General features: G+C 50.5%; 5 non-coding genes and 2 pseudogenes across 5 annotated transcripts; all 7 read right to left on the minus strand.

Moving 5' to 3' along the window:
- Window positions 1-5304: 5304 nt before the first annotated feature.
- Window positions 5305-5410, minus strand: LOC146180915 (5S ribosomal RNA; annotated as a pseudogene).
- A 5476-nt stretch (window positions 5411-10886) lies between these two features.
- Window positions 10887-11005, minus strand: LOC146180916 (5S ribosomal RNA). The gene has a single exon (XR_014700521.1). It is a non-coding gene; the product is annotated as a 5S ribosomal RNA (ribosomal RNA).
- A 575-nt stretch (window positions 11006-11580) lies between these two features.
- Window positions 11581-11699, minus strand: LOC146180917 (5S ribosomal RNA). The gene has a single exon (XR_014700546.1). It is a non-coding gene; the product is annotated as a 5S ribosomal RNA (ribosomal RNA).
- A 573-nt stretch (window positions 11700-12272) lies between these two features.
- On the minus strand, window positions 12273-12391 carry LOC146180918 (5S ribosomal RNA). Its single transcript, XR_014700542.1, has one exon. It is a non-coding gene; the product is annotated as a 5S ribosomal RNA (ribosomal RNA).
- Window positions 12392-12966: 575 nt separating this feature from the next.
- Window positions 12967-13085, minus strand: LOC146180919 (5S ribosomal RNA; annotated as a pseudogene).
- Window positions 13086-18882: 5797 nt separating this feature from the next.
- Window positions 18883-19001, minus strand: LOC146180920 (5S ribosomal RNA). Its single transcript, XR_014700522.1, has one exon. It is a non-coding gene; the product is annotated as a 5S ribosomal RNA (ribosomal RNA).
- Window positions 19002-19578: 577 nt separating this feature from the next.
- On the minus strand, window positions 19579-19697 carry LOC146180921 (5S ribosomal RNA). Its single transcript, XR_014700548.1, has one exon. It is a non-coding gene; the product is annotated as a 5S ribosomal RNA (ribosomal RNA).
- Between the last annotated feature and the right edge of the window lie 543 nt (window positions 19698-20240).

Here is a 20240-nt window from a genome sequence, read left to right on the forward strand (position 1 = left end):
GCAGCGGTGGGATCTGAATCTACAAGCCCCAACACTGGTGACCAGCGTTGGGATCTGAATCTACAAGCCACAACATCTGGTGATCGGAGGTGGCCTCTCAAGCAACAAGCAGGAGCAACAATCGGCCAACAAGAAAGCAGCTCGGAACATCGATCGCATGTGTGGGTGAGTGCTTGGCTTTTCTTCTGATGTGGACCAGGTTCTAGAACAGGGTTAGATTTTAGAACTGGTAAAAAGTGTTGAAACGCCTTTAGGTTTGGTAGTTTGCACTGTTGTTTTGGAAGTAGCCGACACTCGGAGCGATCATGGACCTACAAAAGCTGCAGAAACCGGAACTGTTGCAATTGTGTGAGGAATTGGGAATTAATACAAGTGGTTTGGCACGAAAACCTTTGATTATAAAGGCAATCACAGATTTGGGAACCGATGATGAGGAGCTCAGTGAAGCATGGAACCTCATCGGTCAAAAAAAGGAGCAGCTCAGACAGCAGAAAGAGCGGGAAAAAGAGGAAAAGGAGCGGGAAAAAGAGGAAAAGGAGCGCGAACGTGAGAGGGAAAGAGAGGAAAAGAAGCTAGACATTGAGCTCCGGAAATTAGAACTAGAGTTGAGCAAGAGGTCGGGCGATTGTCCCCAGCTAGCGGTACCTCGTCTCAACAAGGAGGCAGATTTCAAGATGTCAAAGTACATGCAGCCATATGTGATATCAGGGGATATCGGTCTGTATCTGGCTAACTTTGAGCGAACTTGCGAAAAACTGTCCTTCCAGCGAGACACGTGGTCTCAGAGATTATTGACGGTTCTGCCCTGCGAGGCAGCGGAGGTTGTCGCGCGGCTAAGCAAGGAGGACGCGGACAACTACGAGAAGGTCAAAGCTTGCCTTCTGAGAAAGTATAGGCTTAGCGCCGAGGCGTTCAGACAACGTTTTCGGAAAGCTACTAAGTCCAGGGACGAGAGTTACCCTGAATTCCTCTACAATTTAAGAGTTAATTTGGGCGAGTGGCTAAAGAGCACTGATTCCTACAGTGATAGGGACGCTGTAGTCGAGCGAATTCTTTTGGAGCAGTTTTATAACTGCCTCCCAGAAAAAGAAAGAAATTGGTTACAGGACCGAGGCGACATTAAGTCGGCAACTGAAGCTGCTGAACTCATTGAGGAGTATGCTTCGCGCCGACAATTCAGCAACCCAGCAGTGGATAGGCCCCGCAATCCCAAGTTGAGTAACCGTCAGAAAAGGCACTTTGCTAGATTTGCAAACGAAGAAAGGAAGGCTTCTTCAGGCAAACGCCCTAGAAAGGACGGCAGTGAGAAAAGTGGGGAAGTGACCAACGCGCAGAACACAAAGAATAAGTTTGAGGCTAGGAAGCCGCTCACATGCTTTAGGTGTAATGAGCAGGGTCACATTGCCGTCAACTGCCGGGAAGAAAAGTTTGCTTTCTCGTATGTCAGTGACTGCGATGAAAATATGCAGCTTTTGGAACCCTACCTGCATGACCTAGTAGTCAACGGGAAGCCTTGCAAGGTACTGCGCGATTCGGCCGCAACGATGGATGTTGTCCATCCGGCGTATGTGTCGCCTTCCGACTATACAGGACAGTGTGCGTGGATCCGCCAGGTAGTGGAGGAACAGAGTGTGTGCTTGCCGATCGCGAACGTGGTCATCGAGGGCCCTTTCGGCGAATTAACAACCGAGGCTGCCGTTTCAGGAAAGCTTCCTAAGTGCTATCCGTATTTGTTCTCCAACAAATCGGACATGCTACTGCGAAAGAGGGGCATCCTTTTCGGAGACAGAGTTGTGCAAGCCTTAACACGTTCAAAGGCGCGAGAACTAGCTACACTGCTCATTCCAGAAAAATCCACAGCGGAGGAAACGGCAGTTAAAACAGTGGTAAATGCGGAAGATAGCAGGTCAGAAAACTTTGAGAGCGAGGCATCTCAGATAAATCAACTTGAAAGTGAGCTTGATGAGACGCGGAATGAGGACGTTCTTGAGAATAACCTCTTGCCGCCAGTGTCTAGTAATCTCACGAGACTTTTAAGTGGAACCCGAGAGGACTTAGCTATGGAGCAAGCCGTGGTAAATCTAACGTTACACCTTCCCGAGGAGATGGGGGACAACTTGATTTGCCTCAGCGGAAAAGGAAGCAACGCTCAGGAGCTTCTCAAAAAGACGGAGCAGAGAGGAGAACTAAAGAAATCCCAGCTGTCCGATCTGGGCGAGATAATAACAGAGTTTGAGGCCTGCTTCGTGGACAGGCCAGGCAGAACTGATTTGACTGAGCACGATATTGAGCTGACTTCAGTCGTGCCAGTGCGATCAAGGTGCTACCGATTTTCTCCAAGGCAAAGAGAAATTCTGGATAGGGAAGTAACTCGCATGCTGGAATTAGGAGTAATAAAACCCTCGGAAAGCGATTATGCTTCGCCTATGATCTTAGTAGAAGCTCCAGGTAAAGACCCTAGGCCTGTGGTAGACTACCGAAAGCTAAATTCTCTCACCAGGGATCAAGTGTATCCTATTCCGAATATTGAGGAGAGAGTAGAACAGGTCAGTAGAGCGGCATATGTGACTACGCTGGACCTTACTCGAGGATACTGGCAAGTACCGCTCACTGAACGCGCCAGCAGATACGCGGCTTTCGTCACTCCGACGGGCAGCTACCAGCCAACAATGATGAGTTTCGGGCTCAAAAATGCTCCATTTTGTTTTTCCCGACTCATGGATAGGGTTTTAAATGGGTGTGAAACATTCGCGGTGCCTTATTTAGATGACATTGCGGTTTTTTCCGACTCATGGGCGGACCATATGGTACATCTAAGAGCTGTACTGAGCCTTTTGCGTCAAGCTGGATTAACCGTAAAGGCCGAGAAATGTTGCCTGGCAAGGGCGACCGTGGACTACTTGGGTCACAATGTAGGTCAAGGTTTCAGGAAACCCAGCGAGATTAAGATTTCTGCGGTAGCAGACTACCCGCGGCCGAGCACGAAGACGGAAATTCGAGCATTCCTAGGTCTGACTGGGTACTACAATCACTACATCCCTAACTATTCAGCTTTGGCTAGCCCTCTGACCGACGCTCTCCGCAGGACAGAACCGACAAATGTAGTCTGGGACGAACAAAAGGAAGCCTCCTTCGTAAACCTGAAGGCTGTGCTGATTAGCCGTCCGGTATTGCGAGCTCCAGACTATGGCCGAGAATTCACGGTCCAGTGTGATGCCAGTGATCGAGGGTTAGGTGCTGTTCTCTGCCAGAGAGATGACGACGGTAATGAGCACCCCGTGCTCTACTTGAGCAGAAAACTGAGTTCTAGAGAGAGGGCTTATTGCGCGTCAGAGAAAGAATGCGCTTGCATTGTATGGGCCATTCAAAAATTGCAGTGCTATCTTGGAGGGGCCAAATTCACCGTAGAGACGGACCATTGTCCCCTGGCTTGGCTGCAAACTGCGACATCGAAGAACAGTCGCCTTCTTAGGTGGAGCTTGATTTTACAGCAGTACAATTTTGAAATAAGATACAAAAAGGGGAAGTTAAATGGGAATGCGGACGCGCTTAGCCGCTCTTTCTAAGCGGTCCGAGATGTTCCTCACCATGTATCCAAATTGATAATCAGGTTTTTTTTTTTCGTGCGCTTGTATATGTGTGGCTATGTAAAGCAGCACGTTTGGTTTTCTAGGAATACGTGGGTCCTGAACGTCTTGAGAGTGGGCTTTTCTCGAACAACAATGGCAGTTTTCTTTTGACCTGGTCTCTTCAGACGGGAGCCGAGTGCTTGCTTCGACATGTGGTTGAGTTTCAGACAGCTCGAGCAATTTGGCCTACAACAATCAAGACAACGCGACAAGCAACAGCGAGCTTCAAGCGTTCACGTGCAGGCCATTAAGTCGTCTCTTCATGCAGCAGCTGGGACTGCTGCCCTCCGAGACTCTTCTGGCGGGGGAGGAGGCTGTTACGACCAAGCATCCGCAATTGCGCGCTCTATTGTTCGCCTGTGGGCATGGATAAGTTTTGTGAATATGTGGTGATGGTCCAATGGCTCTAAGTGAGCCTGTTTCCAGGAATCCTGTTTTGTAAGCATGTTTTGCTTTGTGGACAACCTGCAAATGCCAAATTGACCCTGTCAAGAGAACGTCTGGAAAAACACAAAGAAACGTCCCCCTGCGGGAAATAGCAGGAAGTGCTTTCTTTCTTTTGTTCACCCTTCCAGTCGAGAAGTGCTATCCTCCAGTGATGAATGCCTCCTATCCAAAGGAGACGACAGAGTGACATGTCCGCTGACGTGCAGGACAAGAAAGGAGCATGACTCATACGGCCATTAAGTGATTTCCCGGGAATGCAGGAAAGATTTGCAATTGTCGAAAAGGGACCATGTTGGGAGCCCTATGCGGCGCCACGTGCACTCGGGTTTCTGAGAAGTAAAACCCCTTGTCAGAACCAGCCTGTGGTTTCTTTGCTGAAGAATAGAAATGTACCTCCTTTCCTCGCCGTTCCCAAGCTTTTCCCGCCAACAAGTGATCACGCCCAACGAATGAATGCCGGACCAGTCAGTGCTTCAGACCATCAGTGCAGTGATGTGTTCGATTGGATGCCGATACCTGAGGGGCGTGCCCTGGATTTGGTTGGTCAGCATCTTCAGAGAGGGGCTGGACATAGGGGGTTTTTAAGGACGCTGCAGAGCACGAAATGTCGCTCTGGGCCCTGGGTAAACGGCTCATCCAGTCGCTTCTCGCTATGAACTCTTAACGCTTGTCATTTTGCTGATGTACCCTTCTTTTTCATGTAAATATTCTTGTAAATACGTTTTCTCAAAGTGCCAGTAAACCTGCTTGTACATATTTTACCAACTTCGAAGATTCAGTCCTTCTTCAACCCCGAGTCTCTGCACGCTACCAAGTGAAGGCCGGGTCGACATAGCCCCAGCGTCACGACAACATGAATGCATGGTGCACGGACTGCACTCCGTTCACCGATGAGCCCGAACTGTGCGCTTGTGGCCACTGCAAATGGTCTCAAAAACTGTGAAAGTTGCACGGCAAACTGGTGAATGAGGTACGTACGCGTCAAACTGTCACCGAGAAGTCACGCACGCGATCGCCTCGAGTAATTCTGCGCCGTATACATATGCGCGTCGCACCTCTTCGTGCATGCGCGCAAAGTTATGATTGAATCGACACAGATATTAACGTGACCCGGCCTGCTCGGCTCATCTGCAGCCAGTAGAATCTGCGACGCCAAAGTGACAGTGAGAAAAAAAATGGAGAAGCCAGCTGCGTGCGGTGAGAAAAAAAAAACAAAAGAAGTGCCATCAGCACTCGGTGTTCCCAGGTGGTCTCCCTCCCAAGTACTGACCGAGCCCAATGCTGCTTAGCTTCGGTGATCGGACGAGAACCGGCGTATTCAGCATGGTATGGCCTTTTTTTTTTTTTTTTTTTTTTCTTTATTGCCTGGCTTTGACACAAATACACCGCACTGGAACTCAAAACATCATGAACAAAGGAATAATATATGTACACTAAGGTAGTTAGCGTTGCCTAACACCCACTGAGGGGCAGGCATTGTCATGTTAAAATTCCTTGAGCACCGTCAAAGGTTCCAGCTTTGACAGCCACTCAGGAGCACATGGTTGCAATTTAAGCACGTCGAGCCATCGCTGCACACTTTCACGGAAATACATGCGGGCTGGCCGTGCATCTGGATCGCAGTGATAACCAGCCATTCGTGCGCGCCATATACTGTGGAGGCACATTAACATAACCTGGTCTAACGGCATATCATCGTGGTTATCCAATGGCAAATACCTAATGCCATGGGAATCAAGTGGCAACTGTTTTTTTATTGTCCTTTGCAGAACATCCCACAAATATACCCCCTCCCAGCAATGCAAAAACACGTGATCTATTGTCTCTGGCTGTTTGCAGATGAGACATTGGGCCCCCCCACGGTAGGAACATACCCTTTTCCTCCATAAATGATTTTACACTCAAAGTACCGGTATGTAGCATAAAGAAAAACGTTTTAGCTCCCGGAGCAACTTGCATTTTCTTTACGCGTTTTAATACATTACTTCCGGTGCCTCCATAGTATAATGCTCGGTACAAGGGCACCGGGAAGACCACTTCACAAACATCCTTGTATAATGTTCTCCTGTTAACATTACTTAAATACTCTTTCGAAAACCGTGCGCTTAAGAATTTTGCGCTCAAAACAATTTCCCTAAAGAATCCAAAAAGAGAACCCGACATACTTTGAGTATAAACTACGAAATCAGGCAAAGCTCGACCAAGTCTTTGTTGACACACTGTGCGCAGGAATGGATCGCTGGCATCCCTAAAAAACATAAACCTGTTGACAATCTGTCGCACAAACAAATGACCCAGACCAAGCCCCCCATGCTTCACCTGCCGGAACAAATTTGTCCGACTGCACCTCTCCCAACTCGAGGCCCAAACAAACACCGCAAAAACTCGATGCAATTTTTGCACATTTACACGGGAGCAATGCAACACTTGCATAACATACCATAGCTTACTAATTAAAAACAGGTTGCAAACTGCGGCTCTTGCAAATATTGATAATTGAGCGCTTTTCCATTTCTCCGCTTTTTCACGGGTTTCTTTGACCTGCTCTAGCCAGTATGGCTCGCTTTCCTTGTAAAATTTCAAGGGCACACCCAAGTACTTTGCAGGCGTTGTAACCCACGATACATTAGCGAAAGTGTCGGGGGTCAGCTGCCATTCTCCGTGCCAAAATCCCAGGCACTTACCCCAGTTAACTTTACTCCCTGTGACATTGCTAAAATGTTTTACCACATCCACTGTCCTCTTTATACTCTCTTTATTCACACAAAATACCGCAACGTCATCTGCGTAAGCCAGCAATTTGACTTCTGACTCCTGCAGTCGAAAACCATCAATGTCATTGTTTTGTAGGATGCTTAAACACAAACTTTCAATATAAATGCCGAACAAAAGAGGGCTGAGGGGGCAACCTTGGCGCACTGAACGTCGTACGTTGATGGGGGCCCCCAGTGACTTATTGACAATTAATCTCGTAGTGCAGTTACGGTACGCCAAGGCCACTCCCTCTCGAATAACAGAGCCGACATTAACATAGTCTAATATACTGAACAGAATAGTATGCGCCACACAATCAAAAGCTTTCTCCAAGTCCAACTGCAGTAACGCAACACATGCATGAGTTGCATCGCAGCATTCGAGCACACTTCTCGCTTTGTGAATGTTCTGAAAGATAGATCGCCCTTTGATACCGCACGTTTGGTGAGGGCCCACTAGTTCGCATATAACCGTTTGTAGTCTGCCAGCAAGCACCTTCATATAAATCTTGTAATCAACGTTTGTCAGAGCAATGGGCCTGTAAGACGACAACTGCCTAAGCTTATCTGGTTGGTCAGTTTTCGGAATAAGTACTGTGTGCGACGATCCGAAAGACGCAGGCAGTGCCTTCAGTTCATACGCTTCATTAAATAAGGCACACAACAAAGGAGATAGCTGTTCCTTGAACGCTTTATAAAAAGCCGCACTCAGGCCATCAGGCCCGGGTGATTTCCCTGGGTTTAAATTTTCTATTGCCTGCTGCACTTCTTTTTCGCTTATTGGCCGCTCCAGTCTTTCTTTTTGTTCCTCGTCAATTTTTGGCATCACGTCAAGAAAGGATTCTTTAAAACGGTCCAAATAAACCTCTCGGGAAGAAAATAGATCTTCATAATACTCCCGGAAAGCTTTCGCGATTCCTTCGTTATCGGTTTCTGTGCGTCCTGCCCAATCTACCTCTGCCACGTGATTTCGCCTTGCATTTGCTTTTTCTATTCCCAACGATCTTTTTGTCGGCGTCTCATCCATGGCCAATTTTTCCGCTCTTGCACGCACTAACGCTCCTTGGTATCTGTCTTCTTCTATCAAGTTAATCTGTTCTTTTATTTTTCGAATATCCTCTATCCATCTGCCGGGTGCCTTACATTCCTGTTCGTGTAGTTTTGCAAGCAAAGCCTTAAGCTGGGTTTCTGTAATTTTCTTCTCGTACACCAGGCAACTTGATCTGTCAATGGCTTTAATTTTAATCTGTTCCTTGCACAACTCCCACTGTTTCCAGATTTCGAGCAAAGTCCCTGGCCTCACTTTAATCAATTCATTCAATACCACGCGTCTAAAGGCATCATCATTAAGCAATTTATTGTTAAATTTCCATAACTCCCAGCTAAATGCATTGCTTCGTTTTTTGGTGCCGAATAAGCATTGCACCAAACAGTGATCCGTGAATGTCATAGGCACAACTCGGTATTCATTGCATGAAGGAATCAAATCCAGCGACGCGTAAATTCTGTCCAGACGCGCGTGGCTAGAACCTTGGAAGTGCGTGTACTGAACGGCACGCGGTCCTTCCAAGCAATCAGCCACATCCTCCATATTCCATTCGCTTGTTAACTGGCATAACATTTCAGTGCTCTTGTCTCTGAATCCGCGTGTGCTGGTTTTGTCTCGAGCATTCAGTACACAGTTAAAATCGCCCAGCAATACTACCTGCCTTTCCGTACTTAACTGCTGCATAACATTCTCGAAAAACACTGTTCTTTCCTCCACACAGTTAGGAGCGTACACACAAATAATGCGCCACTCAACACCGCTGTATACACAATCAGCCACTACACACCGTCCAGAAGAGCATGAGGAGTAGCCCTTTACAACCAGACCAGGCAGCTTTTTGACAAACAATACACACCCGGCCGATGTCCCAACTGCGTGGCTAACAATGGCGTAAAATCTAGCCGTGAAACGTCGCACCATGCTCCCGGTCTCTTCCTCCCCGTCAACCTTAGTTTCTTGCACGGCAAGCACGTCAATATCGTGGTCAATTAAGAGCCGATGCATCTGGCTCTGCTTCTTTTTGCCTGCCAATCCCCTGACATTTAACGTGGCTACTCTTAAGGTGGTTTCGGGCGCCATTTTCATCAAGGGTGAAGAGACCGAAAGCATGGTGCTTACCTTTCCCGTCTAGCGCGTTGCTAGACGCCGTCGTTTGATCCATCCCCGTCCGGTGCGAGCGGCTGACCCGGCAGCAGGGGCACTTTATCCGCTACCCGTCTCTCTGATGAAATGTTTGGCCGCGGACGTAGCGTGGACCGCCGGGATTGCCCCGTTTTTGCTGGTGGCTCGTCGACGCTGGGGGCTGACGCCTGGATACCTTCGGGTTCGGACTGTGTGTGGGGTCGCTTGGCTGGGGCTGGGACGCCTGGCTTACGAACACCGCTGGTGTCTGAGTGCTCCTCCCCATTATCCTGTTCCATGCCGTTTGAAGGCTCAAGTGACGGGCCTTCCTCATTGCTAGGGAGCTGAGGTGCAGAGTCCGCTCTCCCAACATCCCTCGCAGCATTGCCGCTTTCTGCCGAGTCCACCGACGAATCCGTCTCCCGTGTCTGCGTTCGCACCTCTCCGGCACCCTTCGCCGCCTCCTCCGCCTCGACCACGTCCATGGTGAGCTCCGCCGACCGTTCCGCAGTTCCATGTCCCGCTGCCGAAGCGTACGAAAGCACACAGGCTGCCTCGTCATGACCGTAGCGTCTACACTTTGGACAACGCGGCACCTTACATTCTCGTCGAACGTGACCGGTACCACGGCAGCGCAGGCACTGCATCGCTCGCCCAGGCACCACGACAAGGGCCAGCTCTCCGGCCACTCGCAGCTGGTGAGGTAAGTCATCGACCTTAATCCCGGGTTTCAATTTCAGGAGCACAGTCCTCGTGGTGGACCCCAATTCTCCCTGACGCCTTGAACTCTCCACCTCTCCCGGGTCACCTCGGTCACCTTCCCAAAAGCCGCAAAAGCCGTCCGTATGTCGTCGTCTGCCACACCGTACAACATCCAGTGAAGTCGCAGCTTCACCTGTTGGTCCTCGGAATCGATAATGAGGCAACGGCGTCCCTTAACTTCGAGCTCCTTGAAAGCCGCCAGTTTCTTCGTTGCTTCTGTGCTGCTTAACGTGACCGCCCAAACATGGTTGATCTGATACGCCCCCAACGCCACAACGTCGGGGAGCGCACCAGCGTTGGCAAGGGCGTCGCGGAAATCCTCGACCCTGTATGGCCTGACTCGCACATCGCCGTGCAAAAAAAGCGTGTTAAAAACAACGCGTCCGGTGGGCAAAGTTGGCAGAATAATCTGATATTCGCTATCATCCATGTCCTCAAGCCTGTTTCCGCGGCTGGAAATGGCCGCTATCGCCGCTCCGCTGGAGCACATGATTCTGCCACCGTTCACTACGGTATCCGGAAGTAGAATCTCAGCATGGTATGGCCGATGGCGAGAAACAGTCGTTTCGAGCGGCTTATGTACTGTTTTAACTGCTCATTGACTACACATGCAGTTAAGCGCTGTCTTTGTGATGAGGCACCGAGTGTGCATTTACATGTTATGAGCTGTTTCCAGCCATTCTGGCGAACAGAGCGCGCTTTGGCACTCCAAAAATTAAAGAGCAGTGCGAGAGCGACGATCGCGAGTCGTTTACACATGAATGCATGGTGCACGGACTGCACTCCGTTCAACGATGAGCCCGAACTGTGCGCTTGTGGCCACTGCAAATGGTCTCAAAAACTGTGAAAGTTGCACGGCAAACTGGTGAATGAGGTACGTACGCGTCAAACTGTCACCGAGAAGTCACGCACGCGATCGCCTCGAGTAATTCTGCGCCGTATACATATGCGCGTCGCACCTCTTCGTGCATGCGCGCAAAGTTATGATTGAATCGACACAGATATTAACGTGACCCGGCCTGCTCGGCTCATCTGCAGCCAGTAGAATCTGCGACGCCAAAGTGACAGTGAGAAAAAAAAATGGAGAAGCCAGCTGCGTGCGGTGAGAAAAAAAAACAAAAGAAGTGCCATCAGCACTCGGTGTTCCCAGGTGGTCTCCCTCCCAAGTACTGACCGAGCCCAATGCTGCTTAGCTTCGGTGATCGGACGAGAACCGGCGTATTCAGCATGGTATGGCCGATGGCGAGAAACAGTCGTTTCGAGCGGCTTATGTACTGTTTTAACTGCTCATTGACTACACATGCAGTTAAGCGCTGTCTTTGTGATGAGGCACCGAGTGTGCATTTACATGTTATGAGCTGTTTCTAGCCATTCTGGCGAACAGAGCGCGCTTTGGCACTCCAAAAATTAAAGAGCAGTGCGAGAGCGACGATCGCGAGTCGTTTACACATGAATGCATGGTGCACGGACTGCACTCCGTTCAACGATGAGCCCGAACTGTGCGCTTGTGGCCACTGCAAATGGTCTCAAAAACTGTGAAAGTTGCACGGCAAACTGGTGAATGAGGTACGTACGCGTCAAACTGTCACTGAGAAGTCACGCACGCGATCGCCTCGAGAAATTCTGCGCCGTATACATATGCGCGTCGCACCTCTTCGTGCATGCGCGCAAAGTGATGATTGAATCGACACAGATATTAACGTGACACGGCCTGCTCGGCTCATCTGCAGCCAGTAGAATCTGCGACGCCAAAGTGACAGTGAGAAAATAAATAGAGAAGCCAGCTGCGTGCGGTGAGAAAAAAAAAAACAAAAGGAAGTGCCATCAGCACTCGGTGTTCCCAGGTGGTCTCCCTCCCAAGTATTGACCGAGCCCAATGCTGCTTAGCTTCGGTGATCGGACGAGAACCGGCGTATTCAGCATGGTATGGCCGATGGCGAGAAACAGTCGTTTCGAGCGGCATATGTACTGTTTTAACTGCTCATTGACTACACATGCAGTTAAGCGCTGTCTTTGTGATGAGGCACCGAGTGTGAATTTACATGTTATGAGCTGTTTCCAGCCATTCTGGCGAACAGAGCGCGCTTTGGCACTCCAAAAATTAAAGAGCAGTGCGAGAGCGACGATCGCGAGTCGTTTACACATGAATGCATGGTGCACGGACTGCACTCCGTTCACCGATGAGCCCGAACTGTGCGCTTGTGGCCACTGCAAATGGTCTCAAAAACTGTGAAAGTTGCACGGCAAACTGGTGAATCAGGTACGTACGCGTCAAACTGTCACCGAGAAGTCACGCACGCGATCGCCTCGAGTAATTCTGCGCCGTATACATATGCGCGTCGCACCTCTTCGTGCATGCGCGCAAAGTTATGATTGAATCGACACAGATATTAACGTGACCCGGCCTGCTCGGCTCATCTGCAGCCAGTAGAATCTGCGACGCCAAAGTGACAGTGAGAAAAAAAAATGGAGAAGCCAGCTGCGTGCGGTGAGAAAAAAAAACAAAAGAAGTGCCATCAGCACTCGGTGTTCCCAGGTGGTCTCCCTCCCAAGTACTGATCGAGCCCAATGCTGCTTAGCTTCGGTGATCGGACGAGAACCGGCGTAATCAGCATGGTATGGCCGATGGCGAGAAAGAGTCGTTTCGAGCGGCTTATGTACTGTTTTAACTGCCCATTGACTACACATGCAGTTAAGCGCTGTCTTTGCGATGAGGCACCGAGTGTGCATTTACATGTTATGAGCTGTTTCCAGCCATTCTGGCGAACAGAGCGCGCTTTGGCACTCCAAAAATTAAAGAGCAGTGCGAGAGCGACGATCGCGAGTCGTTTACACATGAATGCATGGTGCACGGACTGCACTCCGTTCAACGATGAGCCCGAACTGTGCGCTTGTGGCCACTGCAAATGGTCTCAAAAACCGTGAAAGTTGCACGGCAAACTGGTGAATGAGGTACGTACGCGTCAAACTGTCACTGAGAAGTCACGCACGCGATCGCCTCGAGAAATTCTGCGCCGTATACATATGCGCGTCGCACCTCTTCGTGCATGCGCGCAAAGTGATGATTGAATCGACACAGATATTAACGTGACACGGCCTGCTCGGCTCATCTGCAGCCAGTAGAATCTGCGACGCCAAAGTGACAGTGAGAAAATAAATGGAGAAGCCAGCTGCGTGCGGTGAGAAAAAAAAAAACAAAAGGAAGTGCCATCAGCACTCGGTGTTCCCAGGTGGTCTCCCTCCCAAGTACTGACCGAGCCCAATGCTGCTTAGCTTCGGTGATCGGACGAGAACCGGCGTATTCAGCATGGTATGGCCGTTTTTTTTTTTTTTTTTTTTTTTTTTTTTTTTTTCCGTAACAAAAGACCTTTATTTACACATATATGTACAAGGCAGCAACTCAGCCAATAGCCGAGTGCATTGATTGCTTCTAGTGTCAACGTCAGCCATAGGAAGCGTGAGGGGACATTAAGGACAATAAAAAATTATGTCCAGAGGTCTGGCAAGAAAGGGTCAGAAAAAGTGTAACATATAAGCCTACAATGAGCCGCCACTAAAGGACAAAGGGGGAAACCAGAAAAGTAGAGAGAAAAACCCACAAAAAAAAAAAAAAAAAAAAAAACGCCACTTGTGCAACGCAGCGTGAAGCATCAGCGACACCCAAACCGTTCGTACTGGCGTGTCTTGAAGACCATCACAGCGCGGCAGCCTCGCTGTAGTTCCTCCTGCAGGTTTTCGTCGGTGCCAGAGGACTCCAGTGCACTCACTGTCCACTCTGTTTTGTCCAATAGGTGCCGCCACGCTGGTTTCGGCCAACGCACGCACTCCACCACATCCACGCGCGCACGCCAGAGGGCATGCAACGCAAGCACTATCACAATGTCTCGAAGTTCTGGTCGATCACAAGACGCGTCGAGACACAAGAGCCCTGGCCATGTCACTTCGAAATCAGTGGCGAAAAATCCCCTTACTTCGTCCCAGAAGATGTGCGCCGTGTTGCATTCCATAAATACATGTTGAGTGGTCTCCCGTCGGCCACACAGGAGACAGTTTGCGCCCCATGGTAGGAAGAAACCCCGCTCTTCCTGACGAGCTTTCACGGGCAAAACTCCTGTGTGGAAACGAAAGAAGAAATCCTTGGAGCCTGTTGGTACGGGCAGCTTCCTGACTCGCTTGAGGACATCATTCTTGCCCACCCCTATGGGTGGTTGTCGATATAATGGAGGTTGCAGAAATTGTGCCAGCAAGTCCCAGTAAAGCTTTCTCGGTTTTACTGCGAGCAGGTACTCCCACGAAAAAAGCCCTTGCAGCAGCGCCAGGGACTGCGCTATCTCCTTGTAGAAGGCTGTGGCTCTCATGCCGTTACCTATTGGCTTAGTTGTGGCCAACCAAGGGGCCAAGTGCGCCGAGCCTAGATACTGAGTGGCCGCGCGAAGAAAATTATCCTTTTGGCTTCGAAAGAAAATGAGCCTTTGGACTACAAGTTTAAGTTCTACGTTCACTAAGCCCAGTCCGCCTCGCTCCATGCCCCAGAAGAGATTGCTTCGGCGCATGGGCTCTGCCGTAGAGCGCCAAACGAAGACTGCCCATGATCTGTGTAGCCTACCCACGGAGCCCCTGTCGATTGTGGTCACTCTGGCTGAGTATAGTACCGCCGGGTAGACCACCGCGTTGCATACATAGGCTCTCGTGAACATGGCTATGTGTCTCGGCCGCCATGGGTCTAGCTTCCTTTCAGCGGCAACTAGTTTGGGTTGCCATCTGTTCATGATCGCTTTGCTAATATCTAGATTAACGCCTAGATATTCGTCAATTTTTTCGGTCCATTCTACTCCAAAGAGTTGGCGGGGCTTCCCTCTCCAGTCTCCCAACCAGGCGCCTTGCGATTTGTTTAAATTTAGTTCGGCTCCAGAAAATTGACAGAAGGAGTTTGCCAATCGAATCACCTCCCCCACTTGTTGTTGGGAGGTGCAAATGAAGGCTGCATCGTCCGCGTATGCGAGGACGCGCAGTTCTTGGCCGCCGAGATCTAGACCCTTGATGGTTTTAGACGCAAGAACCATGCGACATAGAGGTTCCAGATACAAGGTGAAGAGAACAGGCGACATCGGACACCCTTGTCGTACTGATCTATTCACCTGTATCGGCGCGCCTGGTATACCGTTAAGGACGATTGCAGTACTAATTTCAGTGTAACAAATTTTGAGCCAATCTATTATGTCGTCACCTACTTCGCACTGCTGAAGGAGAGAAAAGAGGAAAGCCCGGTCAACCTGATCAAATGCCTTCCTCAAATCGATCTGGAGAATGGCCAAGGGAAGGAGCCCCACATCCGCCGCCTCGCGGACCGTCCTCATGCGATGTAAGTTGGTATTTATGGAGCGCCCTTTGAAGCCGCATGTTTGATGCTCTCCCACCACAGTGCTGAGGGCGGTCTCGAGTCGACGAGCGAGAGCTCTAGCCAGAATCTTATAGTCCGTGGAAAGAAGACTGATTGGCCTGAAATCGGCTACGTCGGGGGTTGGTTCGGGGGAAGGTTTCTTAGGAATCAGGACTAAATTGCTGCGCCGCATAGAAGGCGGGAGAAGTTTTCGTTTCCTTATATCCGCGAACACCTCCGCTAGAATTGGGCTGAGTTCACTTCTAAAGCATTGGTAAAATTCGGCTGTTATGCCGTCCGGTCCGGGTGACTTATTCTTAGGGAGTTTTGCAATTACGCGCTCTATCTCGTCAGCAGTCAATGAGGAGTTTGTTGCCTCCCTAATCTCCTGAGGAACTTTGGGCAGTTCGCTCAGGACTTCGGATGGCACGGGATCCAGCGGTTTTCCAGCCTGGAAAAGCTTGCGATAGTATTCATCGAAGGCCTGCGCCACCTCGCCATGCCCTCGCGCAGTGGTGCCGCTGTTAATAACCTCCCTTATAGTAACCCGTGCAGCCTGCTCCCGTTCGAAGGCACAAAAGAGCTTTGATGGCTGCGCCTCGTACTGGACTCTTTGCTCTCGACTGCGGACGAGTGCGCCCCAATAACGCCGTTCCAGTTCTGATCGAAGTTCCTCTTTAACTTTCCGAATGTCAGCAGAAAATTCTCCCGGCATCTCTTCGTTGGCCTCGACAAGGCCCTGAAGGGTGCCTGTGAGGTGCCGGATTTTAGCTTTAGCGGACGCGGCAATTTTTGTTCCGATCTCTGTGGCAATGGTTTTAATTTTTGTTTTAAATAACTCCCACTCTACTGCATTAACCGATCCAGACTTAAGCCTAGCAATATCCTTATTTACTTTATCTAAGAACTCTTCGTTGCAAAGGATAGTCGAGTTCATTATCCATCGTCTTTCCACTGTTTTTCCTGTTCGACATGTTAAGGCACCCAGCACGCACGAGACCAGGCCATGGTCAGAGAAACACACAGGAGTGACGGTGTAGCTGCGGACGCGTTGCAGCGCCTCACCGCAGACATAGATGCGATCGAGGCGAGCCTGCGCTGTGCCGCGCCAGCGGGTGTAGCGCGCAGTCGATCCCGTTCGTCCGAGCGCCACGTCCACCAGGTCAGAATCTCGAAGGACCTCTCTTAACACCCGCGCCGACGCATCCACACCGCCTCCCCCGCCCGCTCTATCACTCGTGCTGAGTACGCAGTTAAAATCACCTCCGAAGTATACGATTCCGGGGACAAGAAGAAAAGGACGGAGAGATCGAAAGAGCTCGGACCGTGCCGTTGTCTCATTCGGGGCATAGACACACACAAAGCGAGTCAGCTCCCTCCCCACAAGGGCATCAACGAGACAAAAGCGCCCATCCTCTCCCAGCTCGCAGTCAACAATGGTGACGTTATCTTTTTTCCTAATGAGAATGGCGGTGCCTCCTGCCCTTGATGTCGTGATTGTATGGAAACACCAGAATTGAGCTCCAAAGTAACGAACGAAGAATTTAGCATCGTCCGCACTGGAAATTTTGGTTTCTTGTAAAAGAGCAACGTCAACGCTGTTTTCATTAATTAAATCGAGAAGCCATCTTTTCCTTTTTGTTTTTATAAGGCTCACCACGTTAATGGTGGCCACTTTAAGCGACAGCTGGGAGGGATCCATTGTGGGGGGAAAGCTTACCGGACATGTGGCATGCGGCCCCCGCTACCGCCTACCGAAGTACCCCTCTCCACCTCGCAAGGGTGGCTGGCGGCTGCAAGGGCTTTTCTCGTCACGCGGCGGCCTTCTCTCTTCCCCTCCTTGACATTGGGCTCGTCAATGGCATCGGTGGGGTTGGTGTTGCTTTTGTCGGACCTGTCGTCTCTGTTTCTTTCCGCAGTTCGCCTTCCTTCCGTTGTCGTTCCCTCCGTGTTTCCCCCTTCCTCTCTCTCAAGTTGTCGGCGGTCCTGTTGTTTAGAGACCGGCTTATCTGATTCCGGTCCCTGAGGCCCCTCGAGGTCGAACTCGTTCGAGAGGGCTGCAGGTTCATCGACCTCCCTGATCCCAGTGGCATCTATGGTGCTGGGTTCGTCCAGCGTCTCGGTTCGCTCCTCCTGCTGCACGGCGGCCGCTTCCGAGTTCGCGCTGCTGCAGGCCCGTCCATCAGGGAGAGAAGGAGACCCAGCCTCTCCGGGATTTGGGGTCGCTACTTCTTGTGGGGAAAAAATGGAGGCTTCGGTAAATGCAACCGCCGGACTTTCGCTGTCTGGTGGCGATTCCATGGTAGTCGCAATTTTTTCCATGTCCTCTGCGTCCATGAAATCGTCCAATGGTTGCTTCGCAACCCCCCGCTTCGTTCTGGCTGCATAAGACTGCGTGCAGTCTTCCTCGCGGTGTCCGATGGAGCGACAGGCCTGACACCAGGGAGCTTTGCACTGCCTGCGTAGGTGTCCGGTCTGTCGACATCTCAAACAAAGCGGCGCTCTGCCGGGCACGGAGATCAGGACCGGGCAGCCATAGATAGTCACCTGGTGGGGTATCTCATCGAGTGATGTCGGTTCCCGTGGCGCGATCTGAACTATTCGCGTGCTTGAACCGATATGCTCCAGGCCCGGGCGGCGCCACTTTTCGCGTCGCACCCCTTTCACATCACCGAAGCGCTGAAAATGGTGTATTAGCACCTCGTCTGGGATTTGGGGCGGGATCCAGTGGACTTTCACATCTTTCTCCTGCTGATTTGGATTAATAACCAGACATCTCTTGTTCTTGACAAATATTTCGGCCTTAGCACTTAACACTTCCATGTCATGTGGAGTCTTGAAAGTGAGCATCCAAACATGATTAAACTGGAAAACTCCTAGATTGGTAACAGTCATCATGTCAATGGATTCCGAGAGCGCCGCCGCGACATCATCGATTTTGTATGGACGCACAGATGGGTCACAGTGCAAGAAAATAGAGTTTTCACTCAGCTTGCCTGTTGGTAGCGTTGGCAGCAAAATCCTGTACTCCGGGACGAAGGCAGAACCATGGGGCGCCGGGGAAAACTGGTTTGGCGCGTACGCGCCGGCCGCTCCTGAGGAGCCCGTTTTCTCCATGACCTCTCCCTCCGAGTGCGACGGGGAAACTGAGCATGGTATGGCCGATGGCGAGAAACAGTCGTTTCGAGCGGCTTATGTACTGTTTTAACTGCTCATTGACTACACATGCAGTTAAGCGCTGTCTTTGTGATGAGGCACCGAGTGTGAATTTACATGTTATGAGCTGTTTCCAGTCATTCTGGCGAACAGAGCGCGCTTTGGCACTCCAAAAATTAAAGAGCAGTGCGAGAGCGACGATCGCGAGTCGTTTACACATGAATGCATGGTGCACGGACTGCACTCCGTTCACCGATGAGCCCGAACTGTGCGCTTGTGGCCACTGCAAATGGTCTCAAAAACTGTGAAAGTTGCACGGCAAACTGGTGAATCAGGTACGTACGCGTCAAACTGTCACCGAGAAGTCACGCACGCGATCGCCTCGAGTAATTCTGCGCCGTATACATATGCGCGTCGCACCTCTTCGTGCATGCGCGCAAAGTTATGATTGAATCGACACAGATATTAACGTGACCCGGCCTGCTCGGCTCATCTGCAGCCAGTAGAATCTGCGACGCCAAAGTGACAGTGAGAAAAAAAATGGAGAAGCCAGCTGCGTGCGGTGAGAAAAAAAAACAAAAGAAGTGCCATCAGCACTCGGTGTTCCCAGGTGGTCTCCCTCCCAAGTACTGACCGAGCCCAATGCTGCTTAGCTTCGGTGATCGGACGAGAACCGGCGTATTCAGCATGGTATGGCCGATGGCGAGAAACAGTCGTTTCGAGCGGCTTATGTACTGTTTTAACTGCTCATTGACTACACATGCAGTTAAGCGCTGTCTTTGTGATGAGGCACCGAGTGTGCATTTACATGTTATGAGCTGTTTCCAGCCATTCTGGCGAACAGAGCGCGCTTTGGCACTCCAAAAATTAAAGAGCAGTGCGAGAGCGACGATCGCGAGTCGTTTACACATGAATGCATGGTGCACGGACTGCACTCCGTTCAACGATGAGCCCGAACTGTGCGCTTGTGGCCACTGCAAATGGTCTCAAAAACTGTGAAAGTTGCACGGCAAACTGGTGAATGAGGTACGTACGCGTCAAACTGTCACTGAGAAGTCACGCACGCGATCGCCTCGAGAAATTCTGCGCCGTATACATATGCGCGTCGCACCTCTTCGTGCATGCGCGCAAAGTGATGATTGAATCGACACAGATATTAACGTGACACGGCCTGCTCGGCTCATCTGCAGCCAGTAGAATCTGCGACGCCAAAGTGACAGTGAGAAAATAAATAGAGAAGCCAGCTGCGTGCGGTGAGAAAAAAAAAAAAACAAAAGGAAGTGCCATCAGCACTCGGTGTTCCCAGGTGGTCTCCCTCCCAAGTACTGACCGAGCCCAATGCTGCTTAGCTTCGGTGATCGGACGAGAACCGCCGTATTCAGCATGGTATGGCCGATGGCGAGAAACAGTCGTTTCGAGCGGCTTATGTACTGTTTTAACTGCTCATTGACTACACATGCAGTTAAGCGCTGTCTTTGTGATGAGGCACCGAGTGTGAATTTACATGTTATGAGCTGTTTCCAGCCATTCTGGCGAACAGAGCGCGCTTTGGCACTCCAAAAATTAAAGAGCAGTGCGAGAGCGACGATCGCGAGTCGTTTACACATGAATGCATGGTGCACGGACTGCACTCCGTTCAACGATGAGCCCGAACTGTGCGCTTGTGGCCACTGCAAATGGTCTCAAAAACTGTGAAAGTTGCACGGCAAACTGGTGAATGAGGTACGTACACGTCAAACTGTCACTGAGAAGTCACGCACGCGATCGCCTCGAGAAATTCTGCGCCGTATACATATGCGCGTCGCACCTCTTCGTGCATGCGCGCAAAGTTATGATTGATTCGACACAGATATTAACGTGACCCGGCCTGCTCGGCTCATCTGCAGCCAGTAGGATCTGCGACGCCAAAGTGACAGTGAGAAAAAAAAATGGAGAAGCCAGCT

The sequence above is a fragment of the Amblyomma maculatum genome, chromosome 8 (genome assembly GCF_055883805.1).
Source record: "Amblyomma maculatum isolate TAMU_Amacu chromosome 8, ASM5588380v1, whole genome shotgun sequence".
NCBI lineage: Eukaryota > Metazoa > Arthropoda > Arachnida > Ixodida > Ixodidae > Amblyomma > Amblyomma maculatum.